Raw genomic sequence first — 13,396 nt, 5'->3', positions numbered from 1 at the left:
TCAATATTATGACATAGTATGAGTGTGTTTCGTGTTTGGTAATTGCAATCATTGCTGCTTTTGTTGTGGTCATCCATTTACAATGCTTGGTGTCAGTCTATTTATCTCTTGTAAAAATAAAATACAGTGTGTGTGTGTGTGAAAAAAAAAAAAAGGACACGGTCATCCTTTTACTTTAAAAAAAAAAAAAAAACTCAGGAAACTGATGGGAGGTATTGATTCCAACTATGGAAAAAGCTTTATCTTGGGAAATCACCAAATATGAAGAATATGGAATTAGGTGGCATATCTTCCTTCTACTTTATCCTTTAGGACCACATACTACTTTTATGATAATAAAAATTAAATAAATAAAAAGACAACTCTGGTTCTGGATGGTGTGTGTGAAATTCCGAGCAACAGCTTGGCTTTATGTGGCTGGCTGGTCGCATTCCTGGTAGCACCTCCCCCAACACACCTCCCTTGGGATTCCTGAGGAAGAGACTGACTTCTTTTCCTTAATTGAAAAGTAATACATGAACAGGGTAAAAGGTCAACCAGCACAATGCAAAATAAGTTTTCCTGCCAGCCCAGAGCCCCCTACCTCCGCCCATTGCCCCAGGGACAACATCTTGTGAATTCTTGCAAAACTTTCTACACATATGCAAGCATATTTTTGCAAGACCTCTTTTCTTTTTACCCTGTTGTACACCTTGCTTTTTTCACTTAACAATGCTTCATGAACATTTCATGGAGCTTTTTTTGTATCTACCAGGTCCTGTTTAAAGCCAGCATACTATTCCTATAGCCAGCACAGTGCATTGTACCAGTCACCTGTTGACGGACACCTAGACTGTTAACAATATTTGCTGTCACAACCCATGTGACAACCTGCACACTGGCCATTCATCTTTGGGCTCTGTGCAGTCAGGTATCTGCAAGATACATACCCTAAAATTAAGAGCAACTTTAGGGTAAACTCCAGTAAGTATCTTGAGTTTCTGGCAGGTGTTCTGGGTGACTTCATCAGGTCAAAAGTTCAGATTCCATCCAGGCTGAGATGTGCCTAAATCATACCTCCATAATGACCTCCTGGCTCCTTTTTTTTTTTTCACACACACACACACACACACACACACACACACAGTATTTTATTTTTACAAGAGATAAATAAACTGACACCAAGCATTGTAGATGGATGACCGCAACAAAAGCAGCAATGATTGCAATTACCAAACACGAAACACACTCATACTATGTCATAATATTGACATTCAGTCCAGTAATCCTCCACTGTAACAGCTCCTTTACTTTGCAGTGAAAATTGATTTGTATATTTTTTGCCTCTGAGTCCTTGTGGGATTTTTTTATTTTTATTCAAACAGAAATTCACAAAAATTATAATCATCCTCATCAGTTCACTCAGTCCCATGTAATTAATTTTTTTTTCATCTTGATCTTTTGTTAGCACTTTTATGAATTCATCAGTTTTCCATTAGAGTTCTGAACTCCATTTTATCTATTTATTTTATTTTTTTGGCCACACCGCTTGCAGGATCTCAATTCCCCCACCAGGGACTGAACCCAGGCCACGGCAGTGAAAGCCTGGAATCCTAACCACTAGGCCACCAGGGAACTCTCCCAGCTCCATTTTAGACAGCTCTCTTAGCAATACTGACTCCATTTTTATCTTCCTTTTCAGGCCTCAGAGACCCCATCAGCTTTGCACCTTCCTTGTACCAAGCCTACACCTAGTGTGTAAAGCCAGACAGCCAGTAACCAAAGTAACCGAGGTGCCAGAGCAACTGCCACCCCGCCCCCAGGCTCTCTGTCCCCGGGGTCAGATTTGCCAACCACTGGAGACAGCAACTCCAGCCCTCAGACTCGGGTACACCTGCCTCGGCCACCCAGCTGCCACTGACACGTCCTGGGGCACCCGCGCCGCCCAGGCCCCTGTGCCACCTCAACCTCTGCTCTGGCCCCAGGCACCTCCCGAGACTGAATCATGACAACCCTCCCTCGGCAGGGCCTGTTACCGTGTTTCCTGAATGTGTTCTGCCCACGGCCACTTGCTTTCCGTGGTGATTACGTGTCAGCTCCTTCCCAGCTTCCTGTTCTGTTCCTCTTCCTCTCTGCTTCGATAGCCAGCAGTTCTCTTAGCTGATGCGCCCAAACTAAAACCAAAACCACCCTGTTGGTTCCAGCTTTATTCCCATCAGAATCTTCTGCCCAATGTCCTCGTGTGAGCTTCCTCCTCCTGCATGGCTGCCCCCGGTCTCGGGAAACCCTGGGTGTTCCTGACTATATCCTTGCCCGTCGATCAGCTCTTAAAGCTGCATCAAAGTCATCTCTGAACCACCCCTCCGCCCCGCTCTTCCTTCCACCATCCCACACTGCACCCCGCTTCCCTGACTGTTCCAGACTTCCAGGCTGCTGGAAGCACAGGCTTTTTCTGACGCTCCTGCTGAATAGCGTCTAGCATCCCTCCCGTTCGAGCCCAAGCCCGGAACCTGCACAACTTTGCGGGCTCTTGCTCAGAGCAGTTCCTATCACGCCTGCATTGTTTTGCAGGCACCTCTCTTATCCCCTCCTTAATTATCACCTCCTCAAGAATCCACATTTGTCTTATTCATCCCTCAGGGCTGCCGCATCCCGCCCACACTGCCAGGTAGTAGATGTCTTAGTCAGAACGAGCTGCCATAACAAAATAGCACAGACTGCGGGGCTTCAACACTAGACATTTATTTTCTCACAGTTCTGGAGGCTGGAAGCCCAAGATCAGGAAGCCCAGGATGGCTGCCTTCTCTCTGTGTCCTCACATGGCTTTTCTTCGGTACCTGTATATGGAGAGAGAGAGACGGAGACAGAGAACAGTATCTCTCTTCCTCTTATAAGGCCAACAACCCAACAGGATTAGAACCGACCCCATCCTTATGAACTCATTTAATCTTTTTTTTGTTAATTGAGGTATACTTGATGTACAATGTTATGTAAGTTTCAGGTGTTACAACATAGTGACTCACAGTTTTTAAAGGTTATACTCCATTTATAGTTATTATAAAATATTGGCTCTATTTCCTGTGCTGTATAATATATCCTTGTAGCTTATTTATTTTATACACAGTAGTTTATACCTTTTAATCCTCTACCCCTATCTTGCTCCTTCCCCCTTCCCCCTCCCCACTGGTAACCACTAGTTTGTTCTCTATATCTGTGAGTCTGCTTCTTTTTTGTTTTATTCACTAGTTTGTTGGATTTTTTAGATTCCGCATATAAGCGATATCATACAGTATTTGTCTTTCTCTGTCTGACTTATTTCACTAAGCATAATACCCTCCAAATCTATCCATGTTGTTGCAAAAAGCAAAATTTCATTCTTTTTTTTATGGTTGAGTAGTATTCCATTGTATACATATATACTACATCTTCTTTATCCATTCATCTGTTGGTGGACACTTAGGCTGCTTCCATATCTTGGCAATTGTAAATAATGCTACTATGAATATTGGGGTGCATGTATCTTTTCGAATTAGTGGGGTTTTTTGTATATATACCCAGGGGTGGAATTGCAAACTCATTTCATCTTAATCACCTCCTAAAAACCCCATTTTGAAATACAGTCACATTGGGGATCATGGTTTCAACATATGAATTTGGAGGGGAAACAATTCAGTCCATAGCAGTACCCACTAAATATTTGCTGAATTATAACAGTAGTCAGTGAATGTCTTTCTATCAGCGACCACGTGTAAGACACTGTGCTAAGCTCTCAGCATGAACTGCCTCATTCAATCCTTGTGATACACTGTAAGGGAGGTCCTATCATTATCGCCATTTTACTCATAGAGAAATTGAGAACAAGAGAGGTGAAATAGTCCATCTGCAAGTTAGTGGCAGATCTGAGATTCTAGTTCATGTTTGCTTAATCTCATAACCACTATGCATGCTCCACACTTTGGTTTAGGTGGGCCCAGAATTCTGTGCTGGACTCTGAAATTCTTAGGACAGAGTCTTTGCTCCGTTCACCTAAACGCTCCCCAGCGTCCTCTCTGGAAGCCCCTTGGGCCCTCGTCGCAACAGTTACCCAGACCACTGTTGGAAGAAGCACAGATGCAGGAGTAGCTGGGTTCCAGGACTGGGGTGATGGTCCCCTGCATAAAGTTTCAGATGACCATTTTAAGGGTCCTTGGAGACCTGTGTGTGGACTGTAGAATCAGAACAGGTTCCTGGTAGAATGGAACCTGGTGGAGTAGTCTCACCCAATCCACTAGGCTTTTTTTGTGAACTCAAATGTCACTTGATGACCACTTGGTAGAGGTGTGGTAGAGGGGGCCTTGGCTGGTTATCAAACCATCAAACTGCAAATCCCTTCCCACCGGAAGGTACTTGTTCTCATTGTAACTGTGACCTATTTGATGTCCCAGATCTACAGTTCCAAGTCCTGGTTTGCAAAGAATTTCCAGGTGCATGTTCCTAAAACCTCACTTTGGTCTCACCACTCCCCTACTGAGAATCTTCGAACAGCTCTTACTGCCTATAGGACAAAGTCCAAAATCCTTTTCTTGCAAAGACTCTCTAATCTGGCCACTACCTGCTTCTCTCCTTGTTTCCCATCCCACTCCTGTGGACCTGGCAAGAGTCCTCCTTACTCCATGTACGGATTGGCATCTACTCCCACCTCTGCATGTTATAGCTGCAGAGCTTGAAATGTATTTAACCTGAACCTTGACCTCTGGACCTAGCTCCACCCTTCAGACCAAGATCTCCTTCCCTTCCATCTCTCATAAGCCCCAGTCCTTGCCCCGACCCCACCTTTTACCCTCCCATGTCCACACAGTTAACCTCTATCACATCCTAGACTCCTCTCCTCGGGGCTTTCAGTCTCCTCATCACCCCTCTCCTCCTGCCACACCTCCCTGAAAACCTCCAGCCAGACTCCCTCCTGACGGGGCTGCTGGCCTTCAGCACAGAATTCTCCCTCCAGGACAAACCCACAGCTCCCAACCAGCATGGCGGCCAGGGTCTTCCAGACATGGCTTCTGCCTTTTCTGTTGGCTGCCCTACCAAAGGCTGCATTTTTCCAGTTGACTTGGCTTTCCTACCTCACCTCTCCACACTCTTCAGAGCAGCTCATTAAAAAACCCTCATTTTTCTGCCCCCAAACAGTAGATGGGTCTCCCAGGCCACCTTCGAATGTATCCACGTCTGCCTCTAGCCCCAACGTCCTCCTGTACTTCTCCAGGGTTCCCTTGTCACCCGCTGGGACAGCTCCCAAAGCCACCCTGACCCTCCTGGATTTTCTTCTCTCCCCTTGTCTCACTCCTCCCCCTCCTTCTATAAGCAAGCTTAACATTTTTCCATCTTAAAAAAACCACAGTCTTCCCTGCCAATGGTTCTCAGCCTTGACTGTGTATTTGAAATTGGCCCACCCCAGGCCAATTAAATAGAAATCTCTCTGCTGGGGTGCAGACATCCCCTGACTACTCCCGTGGGCAGCTAAGACTGAGAACTAGGCACCACCCGCCTCCTCCTTGCCTGGGGATCACCCTGTCTCTTTGTCTTAACTGATGACTTTTTGGAATAAATTGTCCTCTCTCACTGTCACATTGTCATCGCCTCCCATTGAAACCTTCTCATCCGGATCTCCAAGGACTTCCTTCACTCAAGTCCTCGTCACGGCATGTGACCCTGCAGGCCTCTCCTGCCTCCCTACAATTCTTCTGGTTGCTCCTCCAGTTTTCCGTCTTCCTCTCTGACCATCCCATCTCATCCCCACCTTCTAATATACTGGCATTTCCCCGGCTTGTGTTCTCGAACTTCTCTGTGTCTATCCCATGCTCTCAGGGCATTTTCCCCACTTACGGCTTCCAAAACTGCATTTCCCGCCCTGACCTCCTTCCTGAGCTCCCGTCCACACTTCCTGCTGCCTCCGTGCATATCCAATGGACACGTAAGCCCCACCTCATCTGGATTTTCCATCTTTACGCCAAAAACCAGTTCTTCCACATGCATCGCTTATCTATGTAGATTACTGTCACCAAAACACCCAGTCTCCCAAGCCAGAATCCAAGTGACATCTTCATCCCCACCCACATCTGATGGATCACTGAGCCATAGAACCCTCTGGAATCCACTCCCTTCAGTGCAGCCCCACCTGTGCTGGTTTCATTCCACTCTTGCACGATTTGTCCCCTGGACTTTTTAAGAGAGCCTTCACCAGCCCGTCCTCCCACAGGTTCCTTCCCACCCCACCCATACCTGTTGTTCTGTCCTCTGCATTTCTACCAGGGCTCTCTCTCTAAAATGCAAATCTGAGTCTGCCATTCCTCCAGGTGAAATCCCCCAATACCTTTCCTCTAACGTTGGATGAAATGCAAGCTCCCTGGCAGGTCACACCAAGTGCTTCAAGGTCCCCGGCTCGCCCACCTTTCCTGGTCTTTTTCATCCTCTCCCCCACTCACTCCAGCTCTGCTATGACCACATCGGGACCTCTCGTGTGTCCATTCATCCCTTCACTCATTCACTTAACAGATATTGACTGAGAGCCTGCCATGTGCCCAGACACTGCCCCAGACCCCAGGGCACAAACCCTCTGCCATCTTGGAGGTTACACCCTACGTTGGGACTTGCCCGGTGCTGTGACACATCCACAGTCTAACTCCTTCCCAGCCAGGCAGGAAAAGGGCAGACTCAGGAACCTGACCTCCTGGCTAGGCCACTTACGAGCTTGTAAAATCACAGTTAAGTGGCTTAATTCCTCTCTGCCTCAGTTTCTTCCTCTGTCAAATGGGGGTGATAACAGTGACCTGCCTCACAGGATTAAATGAGTGAATGCCTGCAAAGGGCTTGGAATAAGGCCTGCTGCACAGTCAGGCCTCAATAGACATTCACTTTTGTTTTATACCCTCAGCTTAGTGCCTAACACACAATGAGTATGTAATACACGCTTTCTTGTTGGATTAAAGAAGAAAAAAATATATTTAGCACATTGAAAGTTAGGTTCTCACTGAAAACCAGTGGCCCTGATGTTACAAAACCACACTCAGAATGTCACTGAAAGATCTAGAAAGAAGAAAGATGCTTCCCACGTGGGAGGAATGTGATTCAGGTGACAAAGGCTAGCTGAGCGCCCTCTGACCCAGAGCTTCCTTGGGCAGAAGGGAGGGCTTGATGGCTCAACCAATGGCCCTTAAGGAGTGAAGGAAAAGGAAAGGAGGTGACGGTGGTCAGGTTGCCACCTTCTTTTGCTGGGACCCTTGAACTTCTAGTCCAAGACAGGGGTCGTGGCGGGGATACCCACAGGGGCCTGATACAGTCCAGGCGAGGACTGTGTGAACCTGAGCCAGTCACCCGCCTCCTCAGGCCTCTGTTCTGATCTCGTCAGATGAACAAAGTTCGAACAGGTAATATTCAAGGCCCTTCTGACCTCTGCGATTCTAGAACTTTCTGTATGTGTGTCTACCTCTGGTCTTTAACCAGATTATAAACCACATCAGGGAGAAAACGAGGACCGTGATTTATGAATTAAAGAACAAATGCATGACTTAATCATTTTTTCTGGGAGCTCAGCTGTGTGAAAGTATAATAGAAGAAAGCCATTTCAGGGCATTTTAAGCTCATAGTGGGGAGTTGTGCTTTCCATTTACAAACTACACGTTTCAAGAGAATTCAACTATTCATCTTTGACTCAATAATTCCTTTCAGGGGATTCAGTTTACAGAAATAACCACAGACAAGGACTAAGATGTACTCACAGAGGTATTCATCTCAGTGTATTTATAACAGGAAAAATGTAAGTAACTTCAATTTCTTATATTCAAGGAATGGTTATATAATTTGTGGTATGTCTCTCTGATGTATTATCTTTTGAGAGAAAATGATATGGAGGAAATTAATATGATATAATGTCAAGTGGGGATAAAAAGCATGACTGATTTTTCAGCATAAATCTCAGTTTGGGGAAAAAAAGAAAAGTTCACAGATAAAAGACCAGAAGAAAACGTGCTTCTGGTTAGTGGGATTATGGGTGGTTTTTTCTTGCTTCTTTGTACTTCCAAATGTTTGGCATCTATTACTTTGAAACCCTCCCCTAAAAACAGTACAAAAATGGAATTTGAAAAAGTAACACCTTGCCAAAAGTACAGTCAGCTTTCTCACCTCTTCTTGGAGCAGCGTGATTTAAGTATCACATTTAAATGCTGGATTCCTTCCTTTCATCTTCTCGCGGTGGGGTGGGGATGAGACACAGGTGGCAGTGTGGCCCCAAGCACTGAATTCTTACGATGCAGCCCAGGGGCCTTTGAGCGCTGAGCTTTCCAGCTCCTCCTGGCTCTGCATGAATCGCTGCTTTCTCAGGCACCCCAGGCTGGCAAGTCCGCAGACCAGGGCTACATCCCAGCTCCGCCTCCCGCCTGCTCTGGTGAGACGATGAGGGAATGCCGGGGAAGGCGGCATGGTGCCCAGGCGCTAAGGACACAGGCTCCGGAGACAGGCCAAGCAGAACTCCATGCCCCAGAACCCGCACGCACATACCCCTTTGAACTTCTTGGATGTTCAGGAAGAGATGATGGAGACAATTCAGAACAGATGTGGGAACATTGGTCTGGGCTCAGAAAACTCAGTTGCTCTGCTGGTCTGGCCTCTAAGTGGCTGTGTGGTCTTGAGGAAGTCAACATGAAGAGCTGGTCCCTGGGGGACGAGAGGATAGCAGAGAAACTCTGAGTGAGTGTCTGCATACGGGTGCGTGTGTGTGCACACGTGTATGTGCGTGTGTGTGCACATGTGTATGTGTGCATGTGTGTGTGGCTTTGGCATGATTAAAACTCTTGGGGGAGAGGCAGACTCTGCGTGACTGTGACGGACCACACCAAAGACGACTCTTGTGGCTTTTTCACTTTTGGTCTTGACCAATTTCAGATAGCGTCCGTTGTCATGAGACAGGCTGTCCAGTGGTTGATCTATCCCATGATCTTCCCGCACCTGGCACATACATTTGTAAAAAGGACAAAGGCAGGTGTTGGACTTGCCAAGAGCGGAGGGCGGCAGCCTCCGGATGGAGGGTCCGTGCACACAAAGGCTGCAGATACTCTCTGTGCAGCTTCATGACTTTAGAATCTTGTAAAAATTCATTGGCAGCCTTTCTGTTAGGTTATACTAATTAGAAACCTATATTTAAGCTACGGAGTGGCCAAGGAGGGACGAGACTTACCTGCCAAGGGCCTGGAGATGTTGTGGTTCGGCGCAAGGATTTGTGACAGAGGAAGGGGGTTTGTTGAGCCAGGGTCAGGGGTGCACCACGGCTAACAGAGGAGGGCCCAGCTGTAAGAGATTAGCAGAAAACGAGTGGGCTGCAACCCACTGGCACCAAGGGAAGGTTCATTGAGACCCCATGGACCTTTATTCCAGGCCCAAAGGACATCCTCTTCTCATTGTTTTGACCAAGTTAGATAGGTGTGCCCAGCCGTACCTTCTCCTCTGCAGGCAGAGAGAAAACCTGGGCAAGGAGGAATTTTGCCAACCTCTCACTTCACCACCCTCATCTGGGGTCCAGGCCTTAAATCCCACCAGTGCCATCTGTGTCAGTAAGACCACCAGGGTAGCAAAGAAGGTCTTGCAGAACTGAGAGGAGCATCCTGCATCTTAAATAAAGTACAGAGCAGGTTGGGCTCTATACCAGGGCTTCTCCAAGTTCTCAAACTTTCGCATGCATCGGAATCATCCGGAGGGCTTGTTAAAACCCAGCTTGCTGGGCCCCGCCCCCAGGGTTTCAGATTCAGAAGGTCTGGCGGATTCAGTAGGACCTAAGAGTTTGCATTTCTCACAGCTCCACAGGTGATGTTAGGGCTCTGGGGCCCATGCTGTGGGAGCCTCTGCTCTATGGGGCAGAAGGAAACCCATGAAGTGGACCCCAAAGGCAACACCAGGGAAAGGCCAGAGACTAAGTTCCCGGGGGCTGGCAGCCAGCTGGACGCTGGTGAGGTCCTGGGTCCACAGCTGTGGCTCCTTGAAGTGTGTTGTTGTTTCTCCTGGGCTTCAGCTCCAGTGTCACCTCCTGTCACTCTCGACCACGTTTACATACTCTATATCACTAACCTGTACAGAGTTGCATTTCCCTCTAAGTTGCTTATGTGTCTATCATCCATTTTATCCCATGACATCTGAGTTTCTTCAGGACAGTGGCTCTGTCTTGTCACCATTGAATCCCCAGCTCCCAGAACAACACCTGGTCCATGACTGACACAATAAATACCCCATTGTGTATCGGTGGCCTTAGCCATCCCAGGGAAGCAAACTGAACTCTTGGCACCTGGAGCGGGTGGTATGGGAAAGGTGGCCTTGGCCATGTCGCTGACCCTGATCTGCTCCTGGGTCCTTAGCGGACGGGTTCTGCAAAGTCTTAGCAATGTGTGTGGCCATAGGAGAGGCCATAGCAGGTAGCTCTCAATTCTCCACTGTCATTTCCCATGAGCCTTCAGGCGTCTGGACGGTACAAAGAGGCAAGTAAATGGGGATGTGATGGAAATGATGGCCCTGTCCTGGGGGTTCTTAATAGTGACAAGAGCTCCGACTCCTTGGCGCTGATCGTGTTTCTGAGCTCTGGTCTCTGGGCGGCAAGGTATCTGGTGGCCTCCTCCCCCTTTGAGGAGGTCCCTGGTCCTCAGGAATCCTGCCCCTATTAGAGAGGCAGGGGCTGTAGAGATGGCCCAGGATGCAGTCGGAGAGCACGGATCCTTCACATGGGGCTAGTTGTTGGAGGATGGCTGCTATTTGACCATGAATAGAAGGACCCGGATGGGGCCGAGGATTCTTAGGATACTGGTGAGCTCGGCCTTGCTTTCAATAGGCCGTGAAGGCCTGGGCGCTACCCTCCTGCCCACAGAGAGTAACTCTTGGGACATGGCCCAGGTTGCTGTGGGCTGACTGGCTGGAGTGGAAGGTTGCCATGGTAACATAGTCTATCTACCCTCTCCTGGGGTTTGGAGGATGGAGTCCTTTCCAGATCGTGAAGATCCTGGGATGGATGGGGGATTCTGCAATCTCGGGAAAGGTTGTGACAACAGGGGTGATAGATGTCAAAACTCCTCTGTCTCTTCCTTTGAGCCGTCAGATGTCAGGATTGACCAAAGAGAGGAATTAAATGAAGACATGACAGAAATGATCCCTTTTCTAGCTTCTCTTTTCCCGTATGTTTTTTGGCCACTGCAACCTTGAGGTGTCCTGGGATGTGCTGTCTCTCAGAGCTGACCACAGAAGCGCCCCCTTCTCAGTTGCTGAGGCAAGAAGAGCAGGGTTGTATTGGTTTCTTATTGTCACTGTAAAAAACCCCCGCCCACTTGGTGGCTTAAAACCACACACACTTATTCTCCTCTAGTTCTGAAGGGCACAAGTCTAAAATCAGTTTCCCTGGGCTAAGGTCAAGTTATGAGCAGGGCCACGTCCCCTCCAGAGTCCTTCCTTGCTTTTCCAGCCCCCAGAGCTGCATTGCTTGCATTCCATGGCTTGTGACTTCTTCCATCTTCGAAGCCAGCAGTGTAGCGCTTTGTTTCACTGTCACATCCTCACTGTCTGTAGTCAACTCTCCCCCTGCCTCCCTGTGCTATGGACGTGTGATCACGTCTATGTCCCACCCGGCTCACCCAGGATGGTCTCCCCACCCCAAGATCCCCAACTTAATCCCATCTTCAAAGTCCCTTTAGCCACGTAAGGCCACAGTCACAGATTCTAGGGATCACGACGTGGACAACTTTAGGGGTCATTACTCAGCCCACCATACAGGCCTTGTCAGGGCCTTGGTGCCTCCTCCCCAGTGGCAGGTATGTCAGCAGACATACCAGCTCCCCAGCCTTAGAACCCCTTCCTCAGTGGCTTCCCAGAGCTGGTCCCCCAGGCCCCAGGAGTGTGGGCCACAGTCGCTGTTCCTGGAAGACCAAGAAATAAATGTGGAGAGGCTCCTGTGACCATCACAGGTGAAAAGGCCACACCAGAGGCTGCAGTTGAAGGTGGCGTGCAGACAGAGGGGCCGCACAGCGGAGCTGCACAGATCTGAGGTGGGCACTAGCTGCTCTGAGATGAATACCTGTGAGAACTGGGGCCAAAGGGGGCTCTCCAAACCTGGAGCCCCAGGTCTCCCTGCCTTTGCTAAGGGGAGTGCGGGCAAGGCCATGCTTCCCTGTTCCCTGCTGTGTCTGTGCCCTGCTTCTGGGGTCACCAGGCAGAGCACCGAACAGGGCTGCTCCCCCAGCCTCCCTCCAGCTGGGGCCTGGCAGTGGATGTGCAATGGCCTTGCACAAGGGTACACACACACACACACATTGCACCAGCCCCAGACGACCCAGGCAGGGCCATTGGGCTGAAACCTGGCCAAGGCCCTCACCCACAACGTGGCACAGCCTAGACCCGTGTAATTGATTTGGGGGCCATCTTCCCCAGCCTTCAGAGTCTGAACTATTTCCAACATTTTCACCCCAGCAGTCCAGGCCTGAAGCACACATTCTTTGTGTTTCCTTGTTTATTCATTTGTTTGACAAGTGGTTTTTAGGGGAAGTTAGGAGGAGGGGAGGGGCCTGCTGGAACTGTGTATCAATCTGTGTGTGTGTGTCTCTAAGGACACAAATTACAGTAGAAATTCAGTTTCACTAAATGTAACCTGGATTGGATCCCAGAACAGAAAAAGGACATTGGTGGAAAAACTGGTGAAATCTGAATAAAGTCTAGAATTTAGTTAATAGTAATGTACCAATGTTAACCTCTCAGTTTTGACAACTGTACCACAGTTATGTAAGATGTGAACATCAGGGGAGACTGGGTGTGGGGTGTTCGGGAACACTCTGTACTAACTTTGCAACTTTTCCATAAATTTAAAATTATTCCTCCCCAAAAGTTTATTAAAAATATTCAGTTCCAAAGTTTTACAACCCAATACAATATATTGATTTGGAGGTTTAACTACCAAATCCACTATTCAGTTCAATGTTTATTGTTTTATTGAGGTATAACATACATAGAGTGAGGTACACAAATCTTGTGTTCACAGGTCGTTGAGTTTTTTTTTTTTTTTAAATAAATTTATTTATTTATTTATTTTTGGCTGCATTGGGTCTTCGTTGCTGCACGCGGGCTTTCTCTAGTTGTGGCGAGCAGGGGCTACTCTTTGTTGCAGTGTGCAGGCTTCTCTTTGCAATGGCTTCTCTTTGTTGCAGAGCACGGGCTCTAGGCACACAGGCTTCAGTAGTTGTGGCACGCGGGCTCAGTAGTTGTGGCTCGCGGGCTCTAGAGCACAGGCTCAGTAGTTGTGGCGCACGGGCTTAGTTGCTCCGCGGCACGTAGGATCTTCCTGGACCAGGGCTCGAACCCGTGTCCCCTGCATTGGCAGGCGGATTCTTAACCACTGCGCCACTAGGGAAGTCCCGGTCGTTGA

This window comes from Balaenoptera acutorostrata, chromosome 8 (genome assembly GCF_949987535.1).
Source record: "Balaenoptera acutorostrata chromosome 8, mBalAcu1.1, whole genome shotgun sequence".
Classification (NCBI taxonomy): Eukaryota; Metazoa; Chordata; class Mammalia; order Artiodactyla; family Balaenopteridae; genus Balaenoptera; species Balaenoptera acutorostrata.
Note: the sequence above shows the minus strand (reverse complement) of the source record.